We start from the raw sequence: 12,060 nt of genomic DNA, 5'->3' as shown, positions 1-12,060 counted from the left end.
AGCTTATCCAACTCAACCTTAAAAATTGATTTTGTTCAATCTCAGATTTTTGGTTTCATTGGCCTCTAGCAACCTTATCTTACTTTAGGTGAAGAGTAACCTTCAGGCTTGTGATTTATTCAGTTAAACTAGCACAACCTCTTCTTGTTAATTTTCTATAAACAAGCTCAACATAAGAGGGCATTAGTAAGACAAGTACTAGTTTCTCATTTAGTAACCCTTTATGTGTGGAAAGGCAAGTGGGTTACCAAAATAGAGAAACCTCATAAAATGGATTAAATCTCTCTTAAAGTCTCATGCACACTCTTTTGAGTGGAATGAAAATGTGAATGTGCATGATTGGTCATTTAAGTCCAGAGGGTAGATTTAAGCCATATTATAGGTGAGTAGCTAACATAGATGAATCAATTCCAAAACAACTAGAGAGAATACATCACATGATTTTGGATTGATGGCCTTCATGTGATAGCACACTCCATTTGAGAAACACATCCTCATTTAGTGAGACTACACAAATTACTTAGAGAAAGGTTAGTCTCACAACACTAGTCATAGAGTAAACTCCCTTTTTGGTAAGTGCTATAAGTATTTGAATTTCTCACATAGCACTTTATTCACTTAAGAACTTGGGATTTCACTCTATGTCTAGGTCATGGCAACAATAGAATAACCAAATTGAACTATGCCAAGAAATACTTACAACCATTTGAGCATGTAGATGGCCATATAAGATGAGAATGAGAATTTGGCAATCTACCATATGACTAAGATTCCATCAAGTAGAGGCTTCTTGAGTTGTGAGTGATAAGTACCTCTACTTTACTTGAGCTTGATTCTTCATTCTTGGCCTTCTTGAAATTTACTTGTATCCTCCAATGTAAGCCAAGTTTCCAAATCCTTCAAACCAACTCATAGTATGCATGAATGAACAGAAACTTGCTTCACTTTGAAATTCTTGGTTCGAAGTCCACGAAGGAAACCCAAGTCATCTATGTTGCTTGTTGTGGATGATCAATTCAATTCCAATCATACCTTTCTTTCATGACCAACAACCAATATGCATATCCTCAAGTGCTTTCTTTTCCTTAGTGGCTACACAAGACACATAGGAGTAAAGTTTGAAAATAACATACACTTGAGATTTTAGAGATTACCACTCCTTTTCAATGTTTTGGTGAGCTCTTGGTTGTGGCATCAAGATTGGTCTTGAATTGACCTTTCATTTTCATCTTTGGCAATGAATCACCTCCATCATGAGTTTCATCTTCTATTTGATCTTGATCCTAAATTATACTTGGTGTAGTTTGATCTTCCTCCCAGTTTGTGGAGCTTCCGTGCCCTTATGTGGAGCCTCTGCTCCTCGAAGCTTCTGTGTTCTAGCGTGGAGCCTCCATGGAAACAACATGTCACAAACTATGTGAGGCAACCATTTAAGGATCCTCTTTTTCTTGATCTTATGCTTCTACTAAGTGGCTTATCATTTCCTACAACATTAACAAGATCTTGCTCTACTAGAGAGCCATTAAAAGCAACATATGGCAAATGATTCATTTAACCTTAATAGCCACTCCTAATAATTCACAAACACACATATATTTGTGAACTACTAAAGACTACACAAGTTAAGTGGCTAGCTAGCAAGGGTTAGGTACTAGTTACCGAGGTGAGTATGAAGTTAGAAATATGTCCATTGATTCAACTTCGGGCCAACCATATAAGAAAAGACAATATGAATTGATTGATAGCTTGAGTGATTTTTTTCAATCAACTTGCTCAAGCACCCTGAAGCTTCATGCCACCTTCAAGTACCTACAACACTCATCAAGCACACTTTGGTACCCAAGCTATGTTGGGTCCATTATGGTTAGTCACAAGAGACTTAGGCACCCAAATGGCCTTTGTGCTAGCACATGGTGAACCAATTACCTTCCTAGCACAAGTGTCATTTTTGGGTCTCCTAAGCAAATTTACATTAATTGATAAGTTGAGCTTAGGAGTGTTACCCATGGGACAATCCATACTTAGGTGTCCCTTTCTTCTACAAGTGTAGCATAGGCGGCTCTTGATCTTGTTAGCCTTCTCATGTTGTATTTTCTTGCTCACTTGTACTTGGGTTGGCCTTGATGAGATGTTGTCTTTGTTAGGACACTCACTAATCTTGCAGTCCCTCTCTTTGGCAAGCATAGCAAAGGCGTTGTTTGTTCTTGTGGGATGCCTTCTCTTCTTGCCTCTTTCTTGCTTCCTTGCCGATGAGCCTCTTTCTTGATGACATAAGGCCTTCACTTTTCTTGGAGCATGAGCCAGTTTCATGTCCCTTCTCATGGCAACCATAACACTTCCTCTTGCTTATTTTTGTCTTCTTCTTTGGAAGTGTGGCTTGGTCATCAACCTTGTTGGAACACATAGAGGCATTGTGTCCCATGTTGGAGCACTTGACATGAGCCATCTTCTTCTTCTCTTGGATCTTGCTCATGTGCTTCTCTTCTTTCTTCAAGGATCAATTTCTCACATGATGACCCTCTCTATTGAACTTGAAGCAAATGATGGGAGTCTTGTTCATCATTTTTCTTTGCTCCTTGATCTTGCCATTGTTGTACTTGTGAAGTTGATAGGATTTGGTGCTTGCAGTGGTTGATCCCTTCTCAAGCTTCTTCACCATGTCTTCATGGTTATCTTGAGAAGGTTGAGCATTGCACTTTCCCTTCAATTGAATCAAGTCCCTTCTTAGCCTCTCAACTTTTTCCTTGAGCCCTTTATTTTCTTTTGTAATGGAATCATCAAAAATTTTTGCAAGTACATGCTCAATGGAAGGTTTGGTTTCTTGAGAGCACATGATAAAATAGATTGAACTTATCTACATGTGCACTTGTGTGTGTGTGTGAGGTTGATATGATTTTACCATTGTTACAACAACCTCATGAGCAATTTTTGGCATGTGATGAGAATCCATAAGCTTCTCATGAGGGCACAAGAGCTCATCATGATTTTCTTGAAAAAACTCATTCTTGCTAGTGAGCCTTTCCACTTTGTCCTTGAGCATATAATTCTCATCTTCTAATTGAGCAACACAAGAAATAGAGTTAATAGTATATGTTTGCTCAATTGACAAGTTTTCATACCTTTCGACCAAACTAGCATGAGAGCACTTAAGATTTTCATGCTCTTTGGTCAACTTCTCCAAGCATTTGATCTTTTTATGACAAACTCTTCTTGCTTGTGAAGTGTTTCTTCTTGCTCATCAATCTTCTCTATGAGCTTGAGCACCATCAACTTGTCATTCTTTCTTAGATGTGCAGTGTTGATTGAACTCATCATCATCATCACTCTCATTTTCACTCTCACTTTCACTCTCACTCTCACTTGCCACATTCTTCTCTTTCTTTGCCATAATACCCACATGTGAAGTGGCATAGAGAGTTGAGCTTCTTGGTGAGGTGGATTCACCATTTGGCCTCCACTGATCACAATCTTTTTCTTCCTTCAAAATGTTAGTCCCACAAAAACTAGAGGAAGTAGAAGTACCACATGTAAAAGCATTTTTCTCACCAACCATTTCATTGCCTTCCTGTTAAGTCATATGTTGGTGAGGAAGTGGATGTGGCATGACCACTTAGGCCTTTTGGAAGAATCACTTGAGGCTCTTCATTTGTCGGTGAAGTTGAGCACTCCTCAAGTGGTTCCTCCAATGAGAGCGTCTTCTCATCACATTTGTACTTGTCATATTTTTCTTTGAGTGTGGTCCAAATGAGATGAGCATCCTCAAGCGGTTCACCATCTCCAAATATGACATTAGTAGCTTGAGCATTGTGTTGTAAGTATTTCACTTCCTTTTTAGATAAGTTGGCCAAATCAACACTAGGAGGTGAAATGCTCACATCTACAATCCGCTCGATATGAGGACCCATGGCCCTAAAAACATTAAACACACTAGCGGACCAAGATGAATAATTTGAACCATCTAAAAGGAGAAGTTCTAGAGTTACCTCCTCACTTGTCGACATCGTCTCTCAAGGCGGTAAAGACCAAAATTGAGAGCCTAGCTCTGATACCAATTGAAAGGACGTTGATGTCGCCTAGAGGGGGGTGAATAGACATTTCTAAAAGTTATCAACAAATAAAACTTGCAGCGGATTAGCAGACCATGAAACCTCAGGGAAACTGCATGGAACCTCTGGGGCGCAGGAACCTCTGAGGGATGTAATGGAGCCTCCGGGCAACATAGAGTACTCAGCAGCTGCTACGCCTAGAGATCAAACTCAAACCAAACGTGATGATGTGCTTGGAGATGTCTAGTGGCAAGTCCACAAAGTCCCTACACTCATAAACATGCACAACCAAGTAGATCGAGTGGAACATAAATAATGCAATTCAAAATATAAGGGACAAGACACACGATTTATCCTATGGTTCAGCTCACCACCAATGGCTTGCCTATGTCCAAGGCTTTGGGTCTCTTCCAACCCTATCCTCTTCTCAAGTCCAACACCAAGGTTGAGCTTGAGGGTTCCACTAAGATATCCGGGTAATACAAACTTTCCCATGGCTCACCACAAGCACGGAAGCTCACTAGGCGACGCCTAGCTGTTTAGGAGGCTTCACCTCCAAGAGTAAAGAATGCGCAACTGAATGCTTGACATAGCCCAACAAGTGCTCAAGGTTTAGTTTCCTCTAATCAGCTCTCTATCACTTAATCACACACTAATTACTCACTCTCACAATGATAGGAGTAAGGGAGAGCTCACAAATGGCTTGGAATGGGTTGGGAATGAAATGGGAGCCAGCAGCACAGCTAGGAGATGTGGGATGGGTATATATACTCACCCTACAAAAACTAGCCATTATTACCAACAGACTCGGAACCTCCATGGCCCGGAGCCTCAGCGTAAATGGGCGGAACCACCGTGGATCTTCTGGATAGCATAGATCACCATACGGAAAAAGCCATAATTTTTTACTCCGAACTCCGTTTCGGTGATCTTGGACTTTCTAGAAAGCTTGTTTTGAGGGCTTTCCAACCTAACAAAGAGCGAGCCCCAAAACCAACAAGTGAAAGTGTTGTGTCATTGTGTTTCTCTCATGTTAGCACTTGGGTTTGGTTAGTTTGAGCACTTGACACTTGTTAATGATTCATGTTGCATCCCCCTTGATAGTACGGCATACCTATACTCAAGATCAAGAGAATATAACCATTTCAACCACTTGAGTCTTCAATGTCTTCATATGCCATTTCTTCTCAATATCTCATCATGAGGGGTTGCAATCATCTTTGTCTCATCTCTTTGAGCGAAACTCACCTTGAGCATGTGACTTGAACCATTTCAACACATGTGAATTCAATACATGGCCTCAAGTCACTTCCACTAATTATTTGATCCTCAATATAATATGACTTCTCATAGCTTGATTAGTTCCTCGACTCAATGCAAGTACTCTCTTCTTCACCTTAGCCATGGTACCTCGGTTCTCAAGCCATCGCTTGCCCTTCACCTCCGCTTAGTCCCTCAAAGCCCTTTCCTTGCTATCTTCACCTCATCAAGCCATACTCAAGTCACATTATACTAAGCATCCATTGAAAAACCATTTCTTCAATATTATGATCCTTGCTTGAATATCTTCTAGATATGAATGTTGATATCAATCAAGCTTTAGTTTGATTCACATTGACACATATATGAATAAACATTAATATGGTCAACCCAATTCATGGTTCCTCATATCCTCTTCATTTTGGCTTAACATTCCTAACACTCTTTTCAATATATATATCTTCATACTTCTAGCTTGATCAAATCAATGCAAAGTGATTTTCTAAATCTTTATCCATACAAGCAAACCAATGTAGAGACTGACTTATATCCAATATGAATTGTGTCCTTTGTCATTTATCCTTTGCTTGATGTTTCTTCACTTATGCATTCTTGACTCATTCTTTAATCCTTGATCAAAGCTAATCTACTATCGAGCTCTTCTTGTTCATGTGAAGCAAGCCATTATTGAATCCAATCCAAAATCATCAACTCATGTCTCTTTTGCCATTTGCTAAATATGCTTGCTTTCTCATGATACTATGATATCCCACAACATAGAAGCCATTTTATCAACTCCATTTGCAATGTTGTCCTTTTCTTGAACTAGATTGTTTCCATGATCTTCTAACATAACAATACACAACTTTGGCCTTCATTTGAACATTATGTGGAATATCATCAAGTTTGCCTTCTTGTTGAACCTTTAGTCACTTCTCATTTCATAATCCATAAGTATATGCAATAGACTCAATTTCCTATTCAACACTTAGTGTGTGTTAGACCTTTAATTATGTTGTCATTCAATCGACCAAAACCCACTAAAGGGCTAGATGCACTTTCAAAGGTGCCTACTTATCATAGACCATACCCATTATGCATTGATTACTTGGAAACTCCTGATGGTTGGTGGGTGCCTAATTTTTATGAATTTAGTGGTGAAGATGATAAGACTACCATAGAACACATTAGTATATATTTCTCACAGTTGGGATTAGCCGGTAAAGAAGTCTATATGAGAGTGTGGAATTTTCCTTTATCTCTTACTGTTATTACCGTTGCCCCTGATGTACTGTTGCACTGTTGGTTCATGGTCTGAATTAGAGGAGCAATTCTAAAGACTAATGAGAAAAGGCCAATTACAAATGAGTCATCAGCTAAAAGAGGATTGCTAGTGGGCATGAAAGAAAGAATTGATTTGGATGTAAGCAAAGGTTTGGCTACAAAAGCCGAACAACACAATATCCTTTCTGAATCAATCACATCTCAGAAAACAAGTCTTGCTATAGAAAAGCATGGAAAGTGCCAGAAAATAGCTAGACTTGATTTTCAGGAGGTTAAGGGGTTAAACACTTATCCATTGATTACCACATCATTGATGTAGATCAAGCCCCAACAAGGAAGAAAGATGGGATGCCTGCCTGCTCAGAATCGACTGAACCGACTACTACCTTTCATGAGTCGGCTAGGCCGACTGCCTTTACTGCCTACCCTGAGTCGGCTAAGCTAACTTCCCAGTCGCCTAGGCTGACTTTCTCGGTTCTAGCAGCCACCGATGCATCTTTGAATGATTTGGCACCTATTGTTGATCGTTCTATGTTGATAAAGAGCAACATCAATGAAATCAAGGGCATGCACTTCTTCAACATGATCATCATGGTAGAAAAAACAAATATTTTGCTCAAATTCCAATCTGATCATACTATTTCAATTTCTGCATCTATTAGAGATATCTTGCTAATAGTTGTAAAAGATCGATTGAGAATGGCATTTTATTTGTTGATAATAAAACAAATTCAGATTCTATCGGCCAGCACATTGTGCCATATGGCAAGGCTAATAGTGGTAGTTCGTTAAAGCAAAAGCTTCCCAGAAGCAATTGCAAAGGTGTGGCTAAATGAATTGATATAAAATCTGATCCATTCGTTTGCCTAGCTTTAAAGCTAACTCCACAAAGGAATTGGCTAAAGAAATCAAAGTACACCATTGACTTTACTTTTTGTGATCATGTCTTTGATATCTTTCTCAAGAACAATTTTATTAGAATCATTGATCACATTGCTTGTACCATCTGTTTAAAATTTAGAAGAGATTACATATTGCAAATGGCACAATTCTTCTGATCATATACTTCTCATTGCAATATATTTCATTGAGTGATCCAATTGTCCATTGATAAAGGACGATTGAGATTTTCTGAAGCTCAACAAATGGACCAATTGGATTCAATTGGTCTTGATCGCAAACAGGTTTCAAATTGGCTTGCATTAGCCGATTCATTCAAAGCTCAAAGCTCGGATGCCCAAGAGAGATGTGGAGCCCTCAAGTGAAGACAAGATTGTTGTCCATGAATTACAAATAGAAGATATTCTAGAGGACAACAAAGTTATTATAGTTCTAGAAGACATTGGGGGGCAGGTGAAATCTGTCCAACTAAAGCAACGGTCGATTGATCTCGTTAAGCAAGGGGAATCGACTAAGGATCCTCCTTTGGAGCATGTCTGTCAAGATGGGGAAGAGAAGGAGGATGCTCACAAAGCTATTGGAGGTAAAGGCCATGACAAGCAGAAGAGTAGAAGGCCAAAGCTCAGCTTTGAGAAAATTCTAGCTAAATACAAGAAGGTAGCAGAAGCAAATGTCACTAGTCGGCCAAAGAAGGGGCCAATCATCAAGATTGCCTCCAAAGCGCAAGTCTCAAGAGTGGAATTGGCAAGGAGATAGATCTCATGCAGCAACAACATATCCTCCTTTTGAGCAGCCAATTCCTATGTCATATGGACCACAGCCCCCATATTTTCATCCTTATTCATCTTGGGGCTGGTTTGATCAAGGGGCACATGTTCCATCATATTTTAGGCCACAATATGTAGAGTATGCTGCTCCTAGACATTTAGAGATATCACCATCTTATAAAGACCATTTTTATCAAAATTGATCTAGAGCTCAACTGAAGAAGGTGGTAAAACAAGTTTACCATGTGAAGTATGATGGCCAAAATAAAAAAGTTCAGATTTGAATTCAACTATTGAAAAGCCAATTACATTCATGAAAAATCCAGCTATTGATGGCAAGGAAGTGGAAAAATCATCTATTGATATTCTAGGTGCCAAATTTGAACTAAAGAAGGTGGGAGTGCCCAAAATCAAGAAAGATTTGCCACTGTCCAAAATAGAAATAAAATCGATATGCTCAATCGGTTTACCAAAGTGGCAAAAAAAGAAGTTACAGAAGCTTAGTGCAAAGAAGCTGAAAGAAAAAGGCTTAGCGTGGATTCTTAAAAGAAGTATTCAAGCTCAAAGAGTTGATGCTCAAGCAAGAGGTTCAACGAAGTCAAAATAGTGAAGGAGATTCAAGAAACAATTGCCAAGTGGGAGATTTGCACCGAATCATCAAAGTTATTGGTCATGGCATCATCCATACTCTTTGCCTATGCCTATGTGGAATTCATCCCTTGGTATGCATGGTTATCCCTGAGCTCCTTATTTGATCCTTGGTGTGGATCTTTATATTATGGAGGGTTGCCAAATTATTTTACTTATCGATGATCAAGAGCCGAAATTTTTATTTCGGTTATGCATGCTCTTGTGGATGAATTCATATGGCCAATATTTTGATATCGCCCTTAGTGTAAAATATAGCCGATGAATTCTTGTGACCATCATGCTATTCAAAAGGCCCCATGAAATTTACTTTGATGGCTTAAGGCCCTAGGGGCATGATATATGCATTTTGATTTACTTCATGGATGAGACAATATGATTAATCGGCCAAGGTGTTGGCATAATCATTATTTCTCATAATATTTCTATTTGAGACATCAAGCCGATTAAAATTATATTTTCACCAACATTTGAGCTAAATGTGAAGTTTTCTTATTTGGCTTGGCCATATTGCAATCCATGGGGTATGACATGTTGAAGCCTTTGGTGATTCCTTGCTAGTGGCACAACAAGTAGTTGATGAGTTTCAATGCCTAGAAGGATCACTTGATGCTCATCTTGATATGTGCCTTGATATAATTGCTTCTTTTGCCAAATTTCGAAGTCAGTATATTCCAAGGCATGAGAATTTTAAGCCCAACATGTTAGCTCAACAAGCATCTAACTATGACATCAGAGGGCATAATTTTCATATTCAAGAACAGCCAATGCATGCAAATTTGAATTTTTCCCATGTACGTGCAGACTAGTCGGCTAAGCCGACTGACCAAGTCAGCTCAGCCGACTCCCTCTCTGCTATGCCCAAGTTGGCTAGGCCAACTGCCACAGTCGGTTGAGCCGACTCCCCTGTGACCAGCTTGATCAATTCTCCCAAGAAACTCCCAAATCGGCCCAATGTAACTTCTAGTGATGTTGGAGCCAATTTAGAAGATTGGAGGACTCCCTTGCTAAGATATTTATAAGATCCAAGTGCTAAAATTGATAGAAGTGTTTGGCGGAGCGCTTTCAAATATGTGTTGCATAATAATGAACTCTATCAGAGAACAATCGAAGAGTTGTTGTTTAAGTGCTTGGGATCAGATCAAGCAAGAGTGGCTATCGGAGAAGTCCATGAAAGTATCTATGATACGCATCAATTGGCCCTAAAGATGAAGTGGTTATTGCGTAGAGCCGATTTTTATTGGCCTACTATGATAGCCGATTGATTTTGTTACTACAAAGGATGCGAAGAGTGCCAGAGGTTTGGAAATATTCAGCTTGTGCCTACGGCTATGCTTCATCCTATCATCAAGCCATAGGCTTTTCGTGGTTGGGGGCTAGACTTCATTGGCCAAATACATCCCCATCTTCAAAGGGACACCATTTTGTGTTGGTTGCTATGGATTACTTTACAAAGTGGACCAAGGTAGTTCCTTTGAAGAATATGACACATAAGGAGGTAATTGAGTTCATCACTGAGCATATTATTCATAGATTCGGCATCCCTCAAACATTAACTACAGATCAAGGGACATCATTTTGTGCCTAAGGAGGTGAGGGAGTTTGCTGAATTATATAAAATCAAGTTGCTCAATTTGCCTCCATACTATGCTCAAGCTAATGGCTAGGCTAAGTCTAGGATAAGACTTTGTTGATCAAGCTTATCGAGAAGAAGATTGAGGAAAACCCAAGGATGTGGCATGAACTTTTGTCTGAAGCTTTATGGGTGCATCGCATTTCAAGGCATGGTGCCACAAACATTACTCCTTTTGAGTTGGTATATGGTCAAGAGGCCATGTTACCCATCGAGGTGAATTTGGATGCATATAGGCTTGCTAAGCAAAATGATTTATCTGCTGTTATGTATCATGATTTGATGATGGATAATGTCGATGAGATGACTGATACAAGATTAAAAATTCTCAAGGAGATAGAGAATGGCAAGGCTCGAGTTACCAAGGCATATAACAAGAAAGTCAAGAGCAAATTGTTCCAAGTGGGAGAATTAGTGTGAAAAACCATACTACCAATTGGATCCAAGAGCAACAAGTTCGGCAAGTGGTCACCAAATTGGGAAGGTCCTTACAAAGTGATCAAAGTGATATTCAGTAATTTGCATATGCTAGAGACACTGCAAGGTGAAAGTCTCACAAGAGCAATAAATGGGAGGTACTTGAAAAAGTATTTTCCTAGTGTTTGGCAAGAAGGCTATCTGCTCTCCAAATAATGGCTGATACATGTATCGCCCTTAGAACAAAAATAGCCGATGTATACATCGCCATTAGTCACTAAGCAGCCGATGAGATGGGTATCGTCGCTATTTGGTTTTGTTTGAATTGTGTTTTTAGGTTCATACATCGTTCACCTAAAAATAGGGGGGCATATGTTGACTATCAAAATTGTCCATTCTATGAGTGTAGGACAGACTAAACCATCACGTTCTAGAGTCTGGATGAAGGAGTTGTTCCCTCAGAAAAATCTCACCTTACCAGAACTTCTGACCCCCTGTCAGAACTTCTGATTTTCGTTTGGAGGTTCTGAGTTTGTGCGAAAATTAGAACTTCTGACCCCCTATTAGAACTTTTGATTTTTGCTTGGAAGTGCTGGCTTTGCGTGGAAATCAGAACTTCTAACCCCCCTATCAGAACTTCTAATGTTCGCCTGGAGGTGTGTTGACGGTAGTTAACAACCATTATAACCATCAATAAAACATGTATATGGGCACAATTGTGATCACCAATAAAGGTCTAGGGGTTTAAACTAACAAATTCCATGAGTTTTGGTGAATCTATATTTTCTGTAGGGTTTATCTAGAAAACCATCAAGGCGGACCCACATGTCCGAATTAATCATGATTATCCACCGCGAAACGGGCACCAGAAGGTTCCAGAGGACTCCAGAGGACACCACAACGAAGCGGGAGCCAAGGGGCTACCATGTGGGGTCAGCCAACCCCTAGGGCCACCTGTCAGCCTCTACCTCGTTATGTTGGTTCTCCACCGTCTGCTAGGTTGCATCTACGTCCCCTCTCTATATATGAAAGGATCACGACCGATTGAGTTCCCATCTATCCAATCGTCAAACAAATCAATCTACTACCTCTACTTCAACCCTTT

The sequence above is a fragment of the Miscanthus floridulus genome, chromosome 6 (assembly GCF_019320115.1).
Source record: "Miscanthus floridulus cultivar M001 chromosome 6, ASM1932011v1, whole genome shotgun sequence".
In the NCBI taxonomy this organism is placed as follows: domain Eukaryota; kingdom Viridiplantae; phylum Streptophyta; class Magnoliopsida; order Poales; family Poaceae; genus Miscanthus; species Miscanthus floridulus.
Note: the sequence above shows the minus strand (reverse complement) of the source record.